General features: G+C 45.1%; 1 protein-coding gene across 1 annotated transcript in view; it reads right to left on the bottom strand.

Moving 5' to 3' along the window:
* PRCP (prolylcarboxypeptidase) overlaps window positions 1–16,524 on the bottom strand; it is a 40,069-nt gene extending 23,545 nt beyond the window's left edge. Inside the window, exon 1 of the mRNA XM_066621602.1 lies at window positions 16,474–16,524. The gene's annotated coding sequence lies outside the window, so the exon portion shown is untranslated. The remainder of the gene's footprint in view (window positions 1–16,473) is intronic.
* Between the last annotated feature and the right edge of the window lie 491 nt (window positions 16,525–17,015).

Below are 17,015 nucleotides of genomic sequence, written 5' to 3' on the forward strand. Positions count from 1 at the left end.
ATGGTAAGCCAAAATCCAAGGGTGACACAGCTTTGGAACTATCCACTGCAGGGAGAAGTGGGACATGAGCACATTTTAAAAACCCATTTCAATGCAATGCATAAAAACCTACCTGCCAGCTGCATAGTGCTGGTTGAAGTTGGTGACCATACAAGTGTATATACCCACGAGCCCTTTGTGCAGCTCCAGTTGTGTTTAAAAATGACCCAATCATATGAACATAAGTAACAATGTGGCCAGCACCTCCCAATCAGTAATTCAGAAGAGGGTTCCCTCTATGGGAGGAACCCACAGCAGTAGTCCAATTTATATGTTGCTGAATCTCTGCCCTGTGCAGCAGGAAAAGGCTCTGGTGAACCAAAAGTGTTGCCTTCATCAGCATTTCTGAAAACAGCCTGGCTGCTCCACATCCATTTAAATAATATGTAAGAGAAACAGAAAAGCCTTTATTCAGGACTGTTAATCATTACCCCCAAATGTTGTTTGTCTGCATATTCTGGTGATGCTTCTTGCTGCACCCATCAGGTAATGCACCCTTGAAAAGCTAGCATTTGTCCCTTGAAGCAACAGCATGGATACAGAGCATAAATTTAAAGTTGAAGAGTACTGTTGACTGAAGGACAATTTAGCCATTTGTGAACACTGTGATGATTGGCCATGCTTAGTAAGCACTCTGTGGTGGGGAAAAGGTATAGTCTGAGGTGGAAGAACACCTCAGATAGAAGTCTACAGTGGGGATCTTCGGAATCAACCATGGATGCCCAAAGCTTTGGGCAAGTTTCTGCATGCTACCACAAAGTTGATAACCTGCAATGTACACCTTAATATGGATAACTGGATGCACATTTTAGCATAAAAGCCAATCTCAATCTTTTTGAGCTATTTTCTGCTATTTTCAGCAGTAGCCATATTGGGGATGGGAGAAGAAACAGCATTTTCCTCACTTTCCATGAAGTTTCCTTATTCATGGGGCACTGCTAACCATGTTGCAAATCCATGGTGTCCCTGGAGTTTGACACCTGGATGTGGTGGTGAGCCTGGATGATATGCAAGACTACACAGCCTTGGCCACACCTTCTCATTTTAAGGACAGGTTTGGACAGCTACAGTTATGCAACCATGATACTTAATTGTTTACAAGCTCTCATTTGGTCAGTATTTCAACAACCTTCTCTTGAAACTACAAGGGTTAGGACACAAGAGTGTCTGCTGCAATCTTCCATCATGTTTCAGAAAGACAATACCAGTTACAGGACATTAGTTAGTGTATTGAACTTAACTATAGTCAACATCACACTTACTAGGATAAAGAGCCAAGGTAACAATTTGATAGTGCTCTTAACAGTTAGAAAAAGGATTGTTTCTAGACAATATAGCCAAAACAATGTTTTGCTCAGGTATATCAGCTGCATTTCTCTGCACTGCTTTCTGCAGTATAATTTTGGGTGTTTGTATGGTTTTATTCATAGTGTTAGTCACCATTTAGATTCTGGACAGTGCAAACAAATTTTAAACAGACCCTGCTCTGGTGTCCAATCCAATGTTAGTGGGTAGCCTTAGGCAAGTCAGTACCAATGTAATTTAGCAAAGAAATGAAATAGGGTAACGCCATCTGCCCCACCCTATATCTGAGGGAGAGGTAATTCTTAATAGGATTGTGCCAATTAGAAATAAATCCATATTTAGTCCTAACAGGGGAAGGAGGAGAAGGACATGAAAAATCCCTGTGGCAAGAGTGTTTGAGCCAAGGACTCTTATCACTGAATTAAGGACTGCTTTGGAGAGCAAACAGCAGCAAATTAGGCAGGAAGCTCTTCATCTCCACACATCCTTCAGAGTGGAGTCTGCACTGTGACCTGCAGTTCAGTGCATAAAAATAAAGTTTCACTGAGAAAACAAGCACTTCCACACTTTCCTAGCTGTTCAAAGGCCATTGTTTTCACTTCCAGCTTCTCTTGCCATTCACTGCATCCTCAGTGAGATTAGGATGTCACAGAAGCAGTCAAGACAGGGCTTGAATGAATAACTCAGGTTAGCAGCCTGTGCCAGACACCACTATAATACCCTGGAGATAACTTCACCCAGACCCCTCTAGGAGAGCAAGCAACTGCAAGGGAAGGGAAGTTCTAGTTTAGACACCAAGTGGCCAACCTCTCTATATTGACCACCTCCGTAAGTTGTATCTTGACTACTTCAACCATTGCACAGAGTATTAATTTACCTTCCAAAGTTGCCCACTGAACGTGATACTGCTTGTGCATAGTGAAGCCACTGTCCTTTCACTTTGGTTCCCTTCACCAGTGCATTACTTTACACTTATATTGAAACAACTGCTATTTTGCTGTCTATTCTCCTGGTTTGGAGAGATCCTTCTGGAGCACTTCACAATCCCTTCTGGTCTTCACCACTCAGAAAAGTTTAGTGTCATCGACAAACTTGTCCACCTCCCTGCTTATCCCTGTTTCCAGGTCATTTATGAAGATGTTGAAAAGCACCAGTCCCAGGACAGATCCTTGAGGCACTCCACTTTCCACCTCTCTACTTTTTTTATCAATTGCCCACTGACACTCACTCTGTTTCCTGGTCCTCAACCAGTTTCCAAACCATGAGAGGACCTGTCCTCTTATTCCCTGACTGCGGAATTCTCAACAGCCTTTAGTGAGAGACCGTATCAAACACATTCTGGCATTTAGTGAATCTGAGGAGACCCAGTGGAGGCCAGCAGCCTAAGTAAAAAAGTGTGTTTTTTTTTTAAGCTGTTGGGGCTATGTAACATGCTACATGCTACCGGCTGGTAAGGGATAGCATTGGTCTGCCTGTCTACTATGAAACCAAGTTGTTGTTTTTTTTTTAACTTAAACATTGTAAGCTTATGAATTTTCAGGGGTTTGCAAAAACACTGATTGTGGGCTGTTTAGTCTCCATCTCTTGATATAGATATAGATGATATAAATAGTAAGCATCACAAAAGGATCAATTCTCATTGATATTTGTAATAAAACTTTTTTTAAATCCAATCTAAATAACTTGGCCTTGCATTTGTTGTCCTGGGAGCTAAACATGATAATATTTAAATGCCTTTTTCCTGTATGTTGACCACCTCCCTATGTTGACCAATTTCCTCCAGTCCCTTGGGTGGTCAACTTAAAGAGGTTCTACTGTACTCCTCAAAGTTCATCATAGAAGCGTAAGTGGCACCAGAGAAAGGAACACAATTCCCTCCCAACAAGAAGCTAAGCTTCCTGCTGCCATTTCCAACCCTAGTAACTCAAACACAAAGCTATGGTACATTTTTCTTTATCATATATAATAAAGCTTAAGAACATAAGAACAGCCCCGCTGGATCAGGCCATAGGCCCATCTAGTCTAGCTTCCTGTATCTCACAGCGGCCCACCAAATGCCCCAGGGAGCACACCAGATAACAAGAGCAGTACTCCATTGACTCGCTTTGATCTAGGTCTCCAAACTGCAGCCCGGGGGCCAGATCTGGCCAACCACAATATTTTATTGGACCCAGAGCAACTTGTCTGTCAGAGCACTTGCTCATGTTTGACATTTTCACTCATACTTTTTAGTTTAAGTACAGCACTATTTCTTAGTAATTATCACATTTCTCTTTTGTTCTGAATCATGTTATATGATTACAAAAAATCAAGTACAATTTAATCATTCATTTAAGTTTCATTTACAAAACTGATTTTTGGCCCATGAAAATGTGTAATATACAATGTGACCCTTATACTGAAAAGTTTGGAGACCTCTATCTAGGTCTAGGATGAATAGATCAGTATTAGATTTCTGAAAGAAAAATGGGCATCCCATCACCAAGAGGGTACCCAGGATCACCAGCTCTCGTATCAACTTTTCTCGTTAAAACCTTCTTCAAAGGCCTTGCTCTCAGCATCCTTGCAATATGGGGCACGCTGGATAGCAATGCAAAAACAGGGCCTTCTGGATTGTGGACAGTCCTCATCATGTCCAATTGCTCTGCAGGACAGTGGAAATGTCCTTGGCGTCCTTAAGGCATATTGCAAAAGATCTTTATATAGACTTCAGAGCAACCTGGGCAAGAACAGCTTTCACACTCAGAACATGGCAAGCAAAATGAATTATACTCACAGTCCATGACTGCCCACACCCATGAGGAAGCATAAATAAAAATAAGTCTTTGAGGGGCAGCAAAGATACTGTAGCTCTCTTCACAAGGGAACTGCAGCTCCCTCACATATAGCAAGAATAGAGATGTGCGGAAGAAAAACCAAGTGCAATACCTTTTGGTAGAAAGCTCCATAGCAGCAATAATAGGGTCAATACAGCCACCTCGCTGCAGCCCACCCCTTCTCCTTCCCAGCAAGCCTCTTTTAAAGCCATGTGGTGCTCCCTGGAGCTCTCCAGTCACACAAGAGTTCTGCAGTCACATGTGAGCTCTGGAAGCCTTGGCTCTTACAAGGTTGGGCTTCCTGGCGGGCACCTGTGCCAGCAAGGTAGGGGCTGCAATCTCACTCTGCATGTCACGCGAGAGCTCTGGAAGCCTTGGCTAGGTTGGGCTCCGTGGCTTGCACTTGCATGTTTGGGCTACAGCCTCTTGCAGGCCAAAGCGTTGCTGCAGGCAGGGTGGTCCAGGCCATGTGTTTGCAGGCCACACTTTGGAGAAACAATCTAGAATGTTTATCAGGGACTAAGATTTTGCTTTCTGTTTTGGGGTTCTTATTGTTTTACAGTCAAACTGGTTTTATTTTTGTATTGTTTAAGTTTATCAAAAGCTACCTCAAGTATTAGGAGGCAGGTTACCCATGTATGTTTTCAAATAGGTTGTGAGGAGCCCCCCCCCCCCCAAGGCCTACTAGATGCCCAGGAACTGCTAAAATTGTCCTTTTGAGTCAAGGCATTTGCATAGGCCAGATCTAGTTCTCCTGCAGCAACCTATCTTAGAAGGAGCTGGTAATGTTGCTTGAGGGATGTTTGTGTGCCACAACTGATACACTTGAGGAATGATGAAGACTGTGTCACTGCCAAGAATAGTGTGGAGGCTGTCATACTCCATTGTTGAGCTCTCCAGTGTTTGAGCCAGAGGTTCCACCAGCTGCTAGCCAAGATTGCTTTTGCAACTCCACATAATTACTTTTGCATATAAAGCCAGAAAAGGACCTATTACAAATCATTCAAAACTCCCAGCAAGCGATACTGCACACGCTTCTCCACCCTTCCCCATCAAGCAGCATCTATTAGGACGTAATCCTGCTTGTAGTATCAGACCATGCACCCCAGAGTTATTTTTATCACACTGCACAAGGACAGATGTTACAACAAAAGGAGAAGCAGGTGAAGCTCACTGTCATGGACAGCCTAGGAGAAGATGAAGGCCATGAACTTCAAGCAGACACTTCCTTTCAGCCCAATAACATTCAGCTTTCCAGGTGCAGAATGCTCCTTTGCTAGCCCAAGTCAAAACATGGGACTGGTTTTAAATGTTATATGCTTCTATTTTTCTCGCAGGTGGTCAGAGGATAAGATCAGGGCTTCTGGAAGCACTGTACAAGAGATGAAGGTTGTTGAGTGCAGCTATTCACACAGCATAAAAAGATCTGCCTTAATCCTTATTTGCACAAACTAGACAGGGCGTCCCTCATGGTGGTGTCCTGGTTATGGAATGCTCTAGCACTGACTTGGTGATTTTTGGCATCAGGTAAAAACTTTTTAAAGTTAAGCAGGAAAGAAAAACAAATTATCTCCCAATTGCTTTAGTTTTAAGCTAGATTCTATTCTTGACTGCGTAATTGATAAGGCTGCTTCAGGCATTTTTAATATCTTACAGCTGAATTGCTATTACAATCTAATCACTGTAATTCATTTAATAGGTTTCATTACATTTGTCTATTAAGTCTACCCTCATCTATGTGATCACATTAGCTGTGCTCTTCTAGAACAGGGGTCTCCAAACTTTTCTGCATGAGGGCTGCATCATTTATCTGACACAGTGTTGAGGGCCAGAAAATTAATACATACATGGAAGACCAGAAAATTAATACATGGACGACCAATGTGCTGAGAATTTGATTGAATACAATTAAGTGGATGAGGATGGAAGGATGAGGGGAGCAGAGGGCAAAAATGATTTGCAAAGGAAAAGGGAAGGGAAGGATTTTGAAAAAGTACCTGGCAACATACAATGCAAATCTTGAACTTTGTCTCCATTTCTGCTCTGTTATTATATTTATATTCCAGGTCTCCAAGCATCAGTACAAATCTGCATGCAGCACCTCTAGTGGCTAAATGCAATGTAATAGAATAATTTCTTTCCATTACATTGCACTATATTCAACGCCTCTATTGGCTGAACGTGCATCTTTCCAGTTATTTTTAGCTCTGAGGGGTCAAAGAACCTCGGGGGCAGATAAAATCTTCCCGAGAGCTGGGTTTGGCCTCCAGGTCAGGGTTCGGAAACCCCTTTCTAAGGCAAGCCACAGCCTTATACCTTGGAACCACTTATCTATGAATGAAGGTCAGGAAATTCAGCTGCTCTACTTTATTAGCCCCAGTAATTGTAACTTGAAGATTCAATTATTTGTCCATGGATATACAAGACCTTTAATATTTACTTACAAACATTGGTCTTATTTGGCATAGCAATTGCTTAAGGCCAGTAAGGGACTTGTTAGAAGTTGACAACTGGCCATTGTAGTCATCCACGCTCTGATAGTGCACTGCTTGGACTAGTGGAATACATTATAGTATTCAGGCAGTTCAAGTGCTTTAAATACTACAAAATAAGCAGCGAGTCTACAAACTGGCATGGCACCTATGGAACAGCTTGCCAGTTTTAACTGGCTCCAAACCGGTTTTGTACCAACCTGTGTTTAAAGGTAAAATCAAAGCCCTGTGCGCTTGGGATCAGAATACCTCAAGAATCACCTGCTCTCCTAGAATCCTTCCCAGACTATCGTCCTCCAATGTCCTTCTGCAGGTAATGCTGCCAGAAAAGGCAAGGAAGGCAGTAACTAGTGATAGAGCTTTTCAGCTGTGGTACCTTATCAGTAGAATGTTCTTCCCAGGGAAGCTTGCCTGTTGCATAGGCATGGATTTCTTCTAGGTCCCAGAAAGACCTAGGATTTAGTCTGACATCCTGTTCCAGGTATTTTTATTCTTTTCAGACAGAAGCAAGCAAAATGATGTAGCCAAGGTAAAGAACAACTAAAACCAGTCTCAAAGCATTACCAAGGCACACAAGAAGATGCCTATGCAAATTGACTCCACACAAATGCAAATGTCATTGAGATGCCTCATCATGGAAAACTGATTATGGTGGGAAGCTAAGCATCTCCCTTCCTGCATCATTATAAGAGAATGATTTTCAGCCACCCCCTCTAAATAGGCAACCATGCAACTACTATATAATTATTAGGTCACCCCACCCAGGATATTGCAGAGGTGGCAAAGATAATCAAGAAATTGGAGTAGCTGCCCTACAAGGAAATGGGAAAGCAGCCAGGTTTGGGGCAAAGAGGGGGGAAATGAACAAACAAAGCTATCAATTGTGGAGAAAAATTTATCCCTTTCCCTCTAAGAGAACTCAGCAAAACTTATGGACAATGATTCAAAACAAATGTACATTAATATATGTAATTGAATTATGTAATTTGCTGCCACAGGGTTTGGTAATGGCACAAGCTTAGAGGGCCTAAGAAAGCAGGATTAGATAGATTCAGTATACGACCATCAACAGCTGCTAGACACTGGAACCTCAAGGTATAGAGGCAGTATGGCACAAGTGGTGGCAGATGGGTCAGAGAAATGGAGGTCTATTGGTTTTGCTGTCCTGCTGGGAAGAATGCCTGACAGCAGTGGCTGGCCACTGCACAAAACAGGATGCTGGAATAGATAGTGCAGTCACAAGAGCTTTTGTAAACTCTTTCCTGAGCTTTTGTAAACTCACCTGGAAAGGCCAGCCCCCTTTCAATCAGGAAGGAAGGAGGGCGGAGGAGCCAGCCAGGAGTATAAAGCTAGGCCGGCCATCGCGTGTGGCCCTCTCCAGACGCGTGTGGCCTCTGGGAACCCAGTGCCTCGGGAACTAAGTGCCAGGTAAGGCACGAGAGTTTAGCATCTGGGCGAGGAGTCCAGGGCCCCATACACTGCCCTTCCTCTTCCCTTGAGAAGAGGGCTGCTATCCAGTGTAGGGTTTATAAAAGGACCCCTAAACAAAACAACAACAACAACAACAACAACAAAAAAGCTATGCAGTCAGACAGCCAGCAGCAGGGTGGGGGCTATCCAGTGTTCTGCATCGAGTGCCACATGTATGACTATATGCCTCTGGGGCATAAGTCATGGGTGTGTCCTCGGTGCAAGGAGCTCCAGGCTCTCAGGGAACGCGTCCGCTCCCTTGAAGCCTTGGTGGCCGACCTGGAGAAGCGCAGGCAGGCAGAGGAGGACCGTGGGGAGACTTCCGGGGACGATCAGGCTTCGTCCCAACCTCAGGCGTGCAGCTCCTCGGCTGCCCGGGTGGGAAGTCTCGGGACTGGAGGACGTCATCCTGGAGAGGAGGGAAACAATTCCCTAGGGGGGACCCCTTCTCCAGGGGATGGGCCCGTATCCGAGCGCACTCGGGATACTCCTCGGCGGGAGGGGGGTCGGGGGCTTCTTGTAGTGGGTGATTCGATTATTAGAAACATAGAGAGGGGGGTTTGCGACGGATGTGAGGACCGCATGGTGACTTGCCTGCGTGGTGCGAAGGTTGCAGACATCACTTCTCGTCTAGACAGGCTAGTAGACAGTGCTGGGGGAGAGGTAGCGACTGTGGTGCATGTCGGCACCAACGACGTAGGCAAGTATAGCTGGGAGGTCCTGGAGGCCAAATTTAGGCTTTTAGGCAGGAAGCTGAAAGCCAGGACCTCAAAGGTAGCGTTCTCTGAAGTGCTACCTGTTCCACGCGCAGGGCCAGCTAGGCAGGCGGAGATCGGGGTCTCAATGCGTGGATGAGACGGTGGTGTAGGGAGGAGGGGTTTAGATTAGTTAGGCACTGGGAAACTTTTTGGGACAAGCGGGGCCTGTACAAGAGGGATGGGCTCCACTTGAACCAGAATGGAACCAGACTGCTGGCGCATAACATTAAAAAGGTGGCAGAGCAGCTTTTAAACTGATCCCTGGGGGAAGGCCGACAGGAGCCGAGGGGCATCCGGTTCGGGACTCCTCATCCCTATGGGATGAGGATGGGGAGGTTAGAACAAGACAAAGGCAGGGTAGGAGAAGAAATTGGGAAAGGTAGGGTGATGGGATGTGATAGACGGTTTGGCACAATGAGAGGATGCGGGGACAAAGGAGTGAATAAGCAGCCCATCCTGGGGCATTTCGTGTACAAATGCTTTTATGCGAATGCCTGAAGTCTATGATCAAAGGTGGGAGAACTGGAATGTCTGGTGACACGGAAAATATTGACATAGTGGGCATAACGGAAACCTGGTGGAATGCGGAGAATCAGTGGGATACCGCAATCCCGGGCTATAAACTCTATAGGAGGGACAGGCAGGGGCGTGTTGGAGGTGGGGTGGCCCTTTATGTTAAGGAAGGGATAGAATCCAGCAAAGTAGAGATTGAAGGTGGGTCCGACTCCACTGTAGAATCTCTGTGGGTTAAATTACCAGGCTTGTGCAGCGATGTAATACTGGGGCGTGCTATCGTCCTCCAGACCAGAAATCTGATGGGGACCTTGAAATGAGGAAACAGATCAGGGAGGTGACAAGGAGGGACAGGGTTGTAATCATGGGGGACTTCAATTATCCTCATATTGACTGGGTCAATTTGTGTTCTGGTCACGATAAGGAAACAGGATTTCTTGACATACTAAATGACTGTGGCTTAGAGCAGCTAGTCACGGAGCCCACCAGAGGACAGGTGACTCTGGATTTAGTATTGTGCGGTACGCAGGACCTGGTTAGAGATGTAAACGTTACTGAGCCATTGGGGAACAGTGATCATGCTGCCATCCGTTTTGACGTGCACGTTGGGGGAAGAATACCAGGCAAATCTCTAACAAAAACCCTTGACTTCCGACGGGCAGACTTCCCTCAAATGAGGAGGCTGGTTAGAAGGAGGTTGAAAGGGAGGGTAAAAAGAGTCCAATCTCTCCAGAGTGCATGGAGGCTGCTTAAAACAGTAATAGAGGCCCAGCAGAGGTGTATACCGCAAAGAAAGAAGGGTTCCACTAAATCCAGGAGGGTGCCCGCATGGCTAACCAGCCAAGTTAGAGAGGCTGTGAAGGACAAGGAAGCTTCCTTCTGTAAATGGAAGTCTTGCCCTAATGAGGAGAACAAAGAGGAACATAAACTGTGACAAAAGAAATGTAAGAAGGTGATACTGGAGGCCAAGCGAGACTATGAGTAACGCATGGCCAGCAACATTAAGGGGAATAATAAAAGCTTCTTCAAATATGTTAGAAGCAGGAAACCCACCAGAGAAGCGGTTATTACAAGTAAATATTATTAACCCCATATTGCAGCTGGGGAAGACTGAGCCAAGAGAAAGGGAATTAGAGGACAGGTCCTCTCATGGATTGAGAACTGGTTGGAGGCCAGGAGGCAGAGAGTGGGTGTCAATGGGCAATTTTCACAATGGAGAGAGGTGAAAAGCGGTGTGCCCCAAGGATCTGTCCTGGGACCAGTGCTTTTCAACCTCTTCATAAATGACCTGGAGACAGGGTTGAGCAGTGAAGTGGCTAAGTTTGCAGATGACACCAAACTTTTCCAAGTGGTAAAGACCAGAAGTGATTGTGAGGAGCTCCAGAAGGATCTCTCCAGACTGGCAGAATGGGCAGCAAAATGGCAGATGCGCTTCAATGTCAGTAAGTGTAAAGTCATGCACATTGGGGCAAAAAATCAAAACTTTAGATATAGGCTGATGGGTTCTGAGCTGTCTGTGACAGATCAGGAGAGAGATCTTGGGGTGGTGGTGGACAGGTCGATGAAAGTGTCGACCCAATGTGCGGTAGCAGTGAAGAAGGCCAATTCTATGCTTGGGATCATTAGGAAGGGTATTGAGAACAAAACGGTTAGTATTATAATGCCATTGTACAAATCTATGGTAAGGCCACACCTGGAGTATTGTGTCCAGTTCTGGTCGCCGCATCTCAAAAAAGACATAGTGGAAATGGAAAAGGTGCAAAAGAGAGCGGCTAAGATGATTACGGGGCTGGGGCACCTTCCTTATGAGGAAAGGCTACAGCGTTTGGGCCTCTTCAGCCTAGAAAAGAGACGCTTGAGGGGGGACATGATTGAGACATACAAAATTATGCAGGGAATGGACAGAGTGGATAGGGAGATGCTCTTTACACTCTCACATAATACCAGAACCAGGGGACATCCACTAAAATTGAGTGTTGGGCGGGTTAGGACAGACAAAAGAAAATATTTCTTTACTCAGCATGTGGTTGGTCTGTGGAACTCCTTGCCACAGGATGTGGTGCTGGCGTCTAGCCTAGACGCCTTTAAAAGGGGATTGGACAAGTTTCTGGAGGAAAAATCCATTATGGGGTACAAGCCATGATGTGTATGCGCAACCTCCTGATTTTAGAAATGGGCTATGTCAGAAGGCCAGATGCAAGGGAGGGCACCAGGATGAGGTCTCTTGTTATCTGGTGTGCTCCCTGGGGCATTTGGTGGGCCGGTGTGAGATACAGGAATTTGGACTAGATGGGCCTATGGCCTGATCCAGTGGGGCTGTTCTTATGTTCTTAAGAGCTTTGCCAAATCAAGCCTGAAAGGCATTTGCTTTACACAGCCAACTCAAGCTTATCCCCAAGAGCCTTCCACAGACAGGGCAAAGGTTCATGTAGGTCAATATTTCACAGATCAACTGGACACCTCTAGAAAGCCAACAAGTAGTGAATAAACATAATCGCTTCTCCACTGTTGCTCTCTAGCAACTGATATTCAGTAACTCTGAATACAGACTCTGAATACAGACTCTGAGGCTCCATTAGGCATTATGGCTGATGGAGGATAGTCTTGCCTTAGCAATGAATTCTCCCCCTTCCTTTTTAATTAAAATTACTGTGGTAGGGCAATCCCATAATTACACATGTAAGAAGTACAAAGTGAGTTTGCCAAGTAGCCTTTATCCTTTGTTTGTTTCAATCCTCAATCACTGTCATTCCAATTTCAACACTTCCTAATAGATACTGCACACATATTGTAATTAGCAGCTGTGGGAAGAGGAGGCTATCCTGATTCCTTTAATGCAGCAGTTGGAATATCACCCTAAGGCAGATGGACTGTATCAAACACCCAGTCTTGACTGTCAAGAAGTCCTTAGCACAGTCCCAAGCCATGCTCTTGCACATATGCATTGGAGCACTTCAAAGGACATGAAAGCTTTCCACATGCAGAAGACTGAATATACATTTATGTAGGCGTCAGCCTTATATCAAGCCAGATAGTCAGAACAGACAGTAGTGGTCTGGGTGGGTAAACCGATACTGGCTCTCTTCCAGTCCTACCTGGAGATGCCAGGAAGTGAGAAGGCAATATGCTGTGAACAGAGTACCAATTATGGCCCTATCTGTTTCACCTGGCCTTTGGGGAGGGATATACTCCCTAGGGGCTCCTGAATTTTTATGCTGTTTTACATTTATACACTACTTTGCTCTTTTATAATGATTTTTTATTGTTATCCTGATGTTTTTACCAAAGTGCTTATGTCTTATTGGGTTTTAGAAAGGCAGTATAGAAATCCTTTAAAATACCCATTGATCCCATATTCACAGATCCGCTACCTTAAGAATTACCAACTTGATTGAAGGCCCAATTCTCAACATTCTGCTTCCCCCGCAGTGCAATCCTAAGCATGTTTACTTATATGTAAGCACCACTGAGTTCAGCAGGACTTAATCCTAGGGAAGTATGCATAGGATCTAAGAACAAGGTGGAGAAACCCTTGGCGCAAGTATATTAAATCAAATCTCATTAAGACCTATTACCTTGGCACTATACCTGTTCCTTGTGTCTTTTAGAGAGCATGAGCCCCTCAGATTAGGAACCCATCTGCTATTGTAGTGTGCCATGCACACCAGTAGCACTCTAATTTTTAAAAACCAAAACACAGCATAGCTGAACACCATCAGCAAAAATCCCAAACATGATTAAGTATATACACATGTTCAACCAGTCCCAATATGTGCCAGTCACCCACCCAAACACTAAATATAGATTGCAATTTGAGGGGTAGGGAACAAAGACTCACAACCATTTTAAACTGCAAAGCAAAAGGAATTAGGATGATACCAACTACCCCCTCTGCTGGTAGGCACAGTGAATGAATTCAAATCAAGACAACTGAAAGCCACCAAGAGAAGTCCAAACAACTGATTTCAACACAAATGCCTCATTGGTATGCCATACATTCTGAACCAAGGATGCAGTCCAACTTATGGTTTACTTTTATGCATAAATGCACCCATTTTATAGAATGTATACTCCTAGTATTAAGTTAGTTCTTTACCAGGGTCCATAATTGGACACCTGCTTCTCATTAAAACCATTACAATACTAAACTATAACAATGGTGAACAATGGTTGTTCACCAGCTTGAGTCAGAGAAAGGCAGATTAATCAAACTGATGCTTCTTTAGAGTGTGGTAAGCCACCAAACCCCTTCTCACACAATGGAATTTGATTCGGTTTATTTTTCAGTGTTGCTTATTTTCCGTTTCACTGCTGCTCCAGGAAGCAAAACTCAGGCTTTTTCTCCAGAACAAAAGGGCAAGTTATTACCAGACAGAATAGTTTGCAGTATTTTCATTTTTAAAAGGGGGATAGAAAATGTTGCACATTTCAGAGCTGAATTACAAGAGAGGCAGCTGAAGAGTTAAAGGGAATAAGAAAGCTTTGAGAGGATATTGAGATTGCAGAGAAGCTGAATGAATTCTTTGCACGTGCCTTCACTCCAGAAGACCTAGGGCAGATACCTGTGCCTGAAGCAACCTTCTCAGCAAGGGAGTTTTAAGTAACAAATCAAACAGAAAAGCGTAAGAGATGAAGATCAAGAGCGTATTTAACATATCTTAAAATGATCCACAAGTCATCCAATAAAAGTGGTTAACAGGAGATTTAGGACAGCCAAAAGGAGACATTTCTTGACATAGTGCATAATTAGTCTGAAGAACTCATTGCCACAAGATGGGGAGATGGCCACAAAATGGAATTGGACAAAGTCATAGAGGACAGGGCACTCGATGATTACTAGCCATGATGGTTATGCACTACCTCCAACTTTAGTGACAGAAAGCCTCTGAACTGAAGCTGCAGGGGACAGCCTTGCCTTTCTTGGGGACTTCAGTGGCCCATCAGCTGCCTCTGGTGGAAATTTAATGCTGGATTAGATCGCCTAATTTCATAGGGATTTTCCTAGGCAAACTTCAAGTTCTATAACTTGTTACACAGGCATCAAAACACACTCACTGTGTCCACAGGAGTGATTCAACATGTGAGCATTTGAACAATACAAGCTAGCACCTCCTGGAACCAGGGTTGGATCCCAGTGTCAACTACAACTACTTGCCAGTGCCATCAGGTCCAATCAGCAATAAAGTTTGCAACCCATTGCACACCATCCCCAAACACAGAGGGTCTGTTTAAAAATCAGTAGCAGGCAGCAGTCTACACTCTGAGGAACTGTTCACTGGCGTTCTCACAGCAATCCACTATTACAATTCTACTTAGTGCTGTCATAAGCAAAAGGAAGTTTTAGCCAACAGGTCACCTGCTTTTTAGCTTTCTGCTTTATTGACAAGCAGAAACTCTGTCAAGAAATGTACAAGCAAACAGCTAATGGAGATGAGTGTAACAAGGATAACAAGAACTGCAGGTGACCAAAGGGACATTAGGCTTCTTTAGGGAATAAAGAAAACCCTTCCAAAGTAGTCTATGATAGGGACAATCAGGAGCAAAACAATTAAATATTTTTTAAACGAACTCCATACTTGAGTTAATTTCTCTGGAAACTACTTGTAAAAAAACCACTGTTGCTCTCACTCTGTTCGTGGACTTTCCTAAACACATTTCACTGGCTAAGCCAAAAGAATTATCCACAGCAGTGGTTCCCAAACTTTCCAATACCAGGACCCACTTTTTAAAATGACATGCCATTTGGACCTCTCTCATTTTATGAGATTAAATAAAGTTTCTCTTTACTACTAACTGAAGCCTCTGTTTTTATCTTTTACTATGCGAGGAAAAGAATTGCCTTCTGGAGTATTTGTTGAGCTCCACATTCATCTGGATCAGGATGAGTATGGTGGCTTTATGCTCCCCTTTGCCTGGCCTTCAGTAAGAGCAGAGGCACATTTGCCTACTCATGAGTAGATCCACCTGTGTAACCCAGTTTCATTTTCCACAGGGTTCAATACTTTTTTGCTTGTCAACTATCAGCCTTTCAGTTTTGTGATCCACCTTAAAAATCATGTTGTGACCCCACTGGTGGTTCCTGATCCAAAGTTTGGGGACCAGTGAACCACACAACATCTAGCCCCCAGATATTGCAACAGGAGGCAAATGTCTTGATCTCTGGTCAACCAATACCTTAAGACAGAACATTACTACAATATAAAAGCTACACTGGAGGACATGCTAACTTGCTTTGAGATTAGAAACCTCCATAGAAAGGGTCGTAGCAACCAGCCACTCCAGCAGCAGCGAGGCTCTAAGCCAACCATTTTCAACCTTTTTCATCTCATGGCACACTGACAATGCACTAAAATTGTCAAGGCACACCATCGGGTTTTTGGATCATTGACAAGACACACCATGCTGCCAGTGGGGGGCTCATATCCCCCATTAGCCCATTGGGCTTTCTCCCCAAATCCCTATGGCACACCAGTGGACCTCTTGTAGCACACCAATATGCCACGGCACAGTGGTTGAAAATGGCTGCTCTAAGCCTTACAGTGACAGTGAGTTCCACAGGACCAGCATATCCTTAAGGATGTGTCAGTCCTGCAGAACTCACTGCCACTGTAACATTACAATACAAAACCAAATCAGAAGCCACCCTGACCTGAATTAGGATTAGAAGCCTCATTTAAAAAGGGTCGCAGACACCAGCACCTAAGCCTTACAGTGAGTTCCACAGGCTAGACAAATCCTTTGCCTATGAGCCTGCAGAACTCACTGCCACTGTAATGCTACTACAATATGAATGCCAAGTCAGAAGCCACCCTAACTTACAACCTTCTTTGGAAAGGGGAACAGCCACCAGCACCTCCAATGGCAGCAGCAAAGCCCTAAGCCTCACAGTGACAGTGAGTTCTGCAGGTCAGACACATCCTTAGTCTATGAGCCTGCAGAACTCACTGCCACTAGATGCCTGAGTGGCCAGGAGAAGGAGACCCAGGCTCATACAGGAGGAGGAGGAGGTCTGCCTGCCAGCCAGTGTGCTCAGTGCAGGGTCAACTGGGGGCCTGAGGCAAAGCCCCCCCCCCGTCTTACCTTCTGAGGCAGGTAGTAGGTGCTGTAAGCGCGGGGGATCAGAACGGGGGCAGGGTCCGGGCGGGAGGCCAACCGGAGCTGAGGACGCCCCAAGAAGCCGGAGACACAGCTGACAACCCCGACGAGGTACAACCCGAGAAGCAGCCACCGGCCGCCTGACACTCTAACCTCAGACCCCATCGCCTCAATGCCACCACCACACCCGCGCACCTCCCTTTTTATACCCAAGTTTGGGGAGGGCGGAGCAAGAGGAGGGCGCGAGGCGTCTCTTGGCTCCGCCCATGGCCGGGAGAGGTTGTCAAGAGGAGGAAAGGCGCAGCTCCCGGCAAGAGAGCGGAGCTCTTCGGTGATTGGCTGACTGGGGCCGTGATTGACAACGGAGGAATAGCTGACGGGAGGCGGGCTCTCCCCCTCTAGTCTTTCGCTGATTGGCTGAGAGGGATGCGTTCGATGAGGAGAATGAGGGGGGAGTAAGCACAGGGCATGGGATGGGCCTGAGGTTGAGAAGGCGGAGCTCTGATTGGCTGATCGCAGAGATGGAG

This window comes from Tiliqua scincoides, chromosome 3 (genome assembly GCF_035046505.1).
Source record: "Tiliqua scincoides isolate rTilSci1 chromosome 3, rTilSci1.hap2, whole genome shotgun sequence".
Classification (NCBI taxonomy): Eukaryota; Metazoa; Chordata; class Lepidosauria; order Squamata; family Scincidae; genus Tiliqua; species Tiliqua scincoides.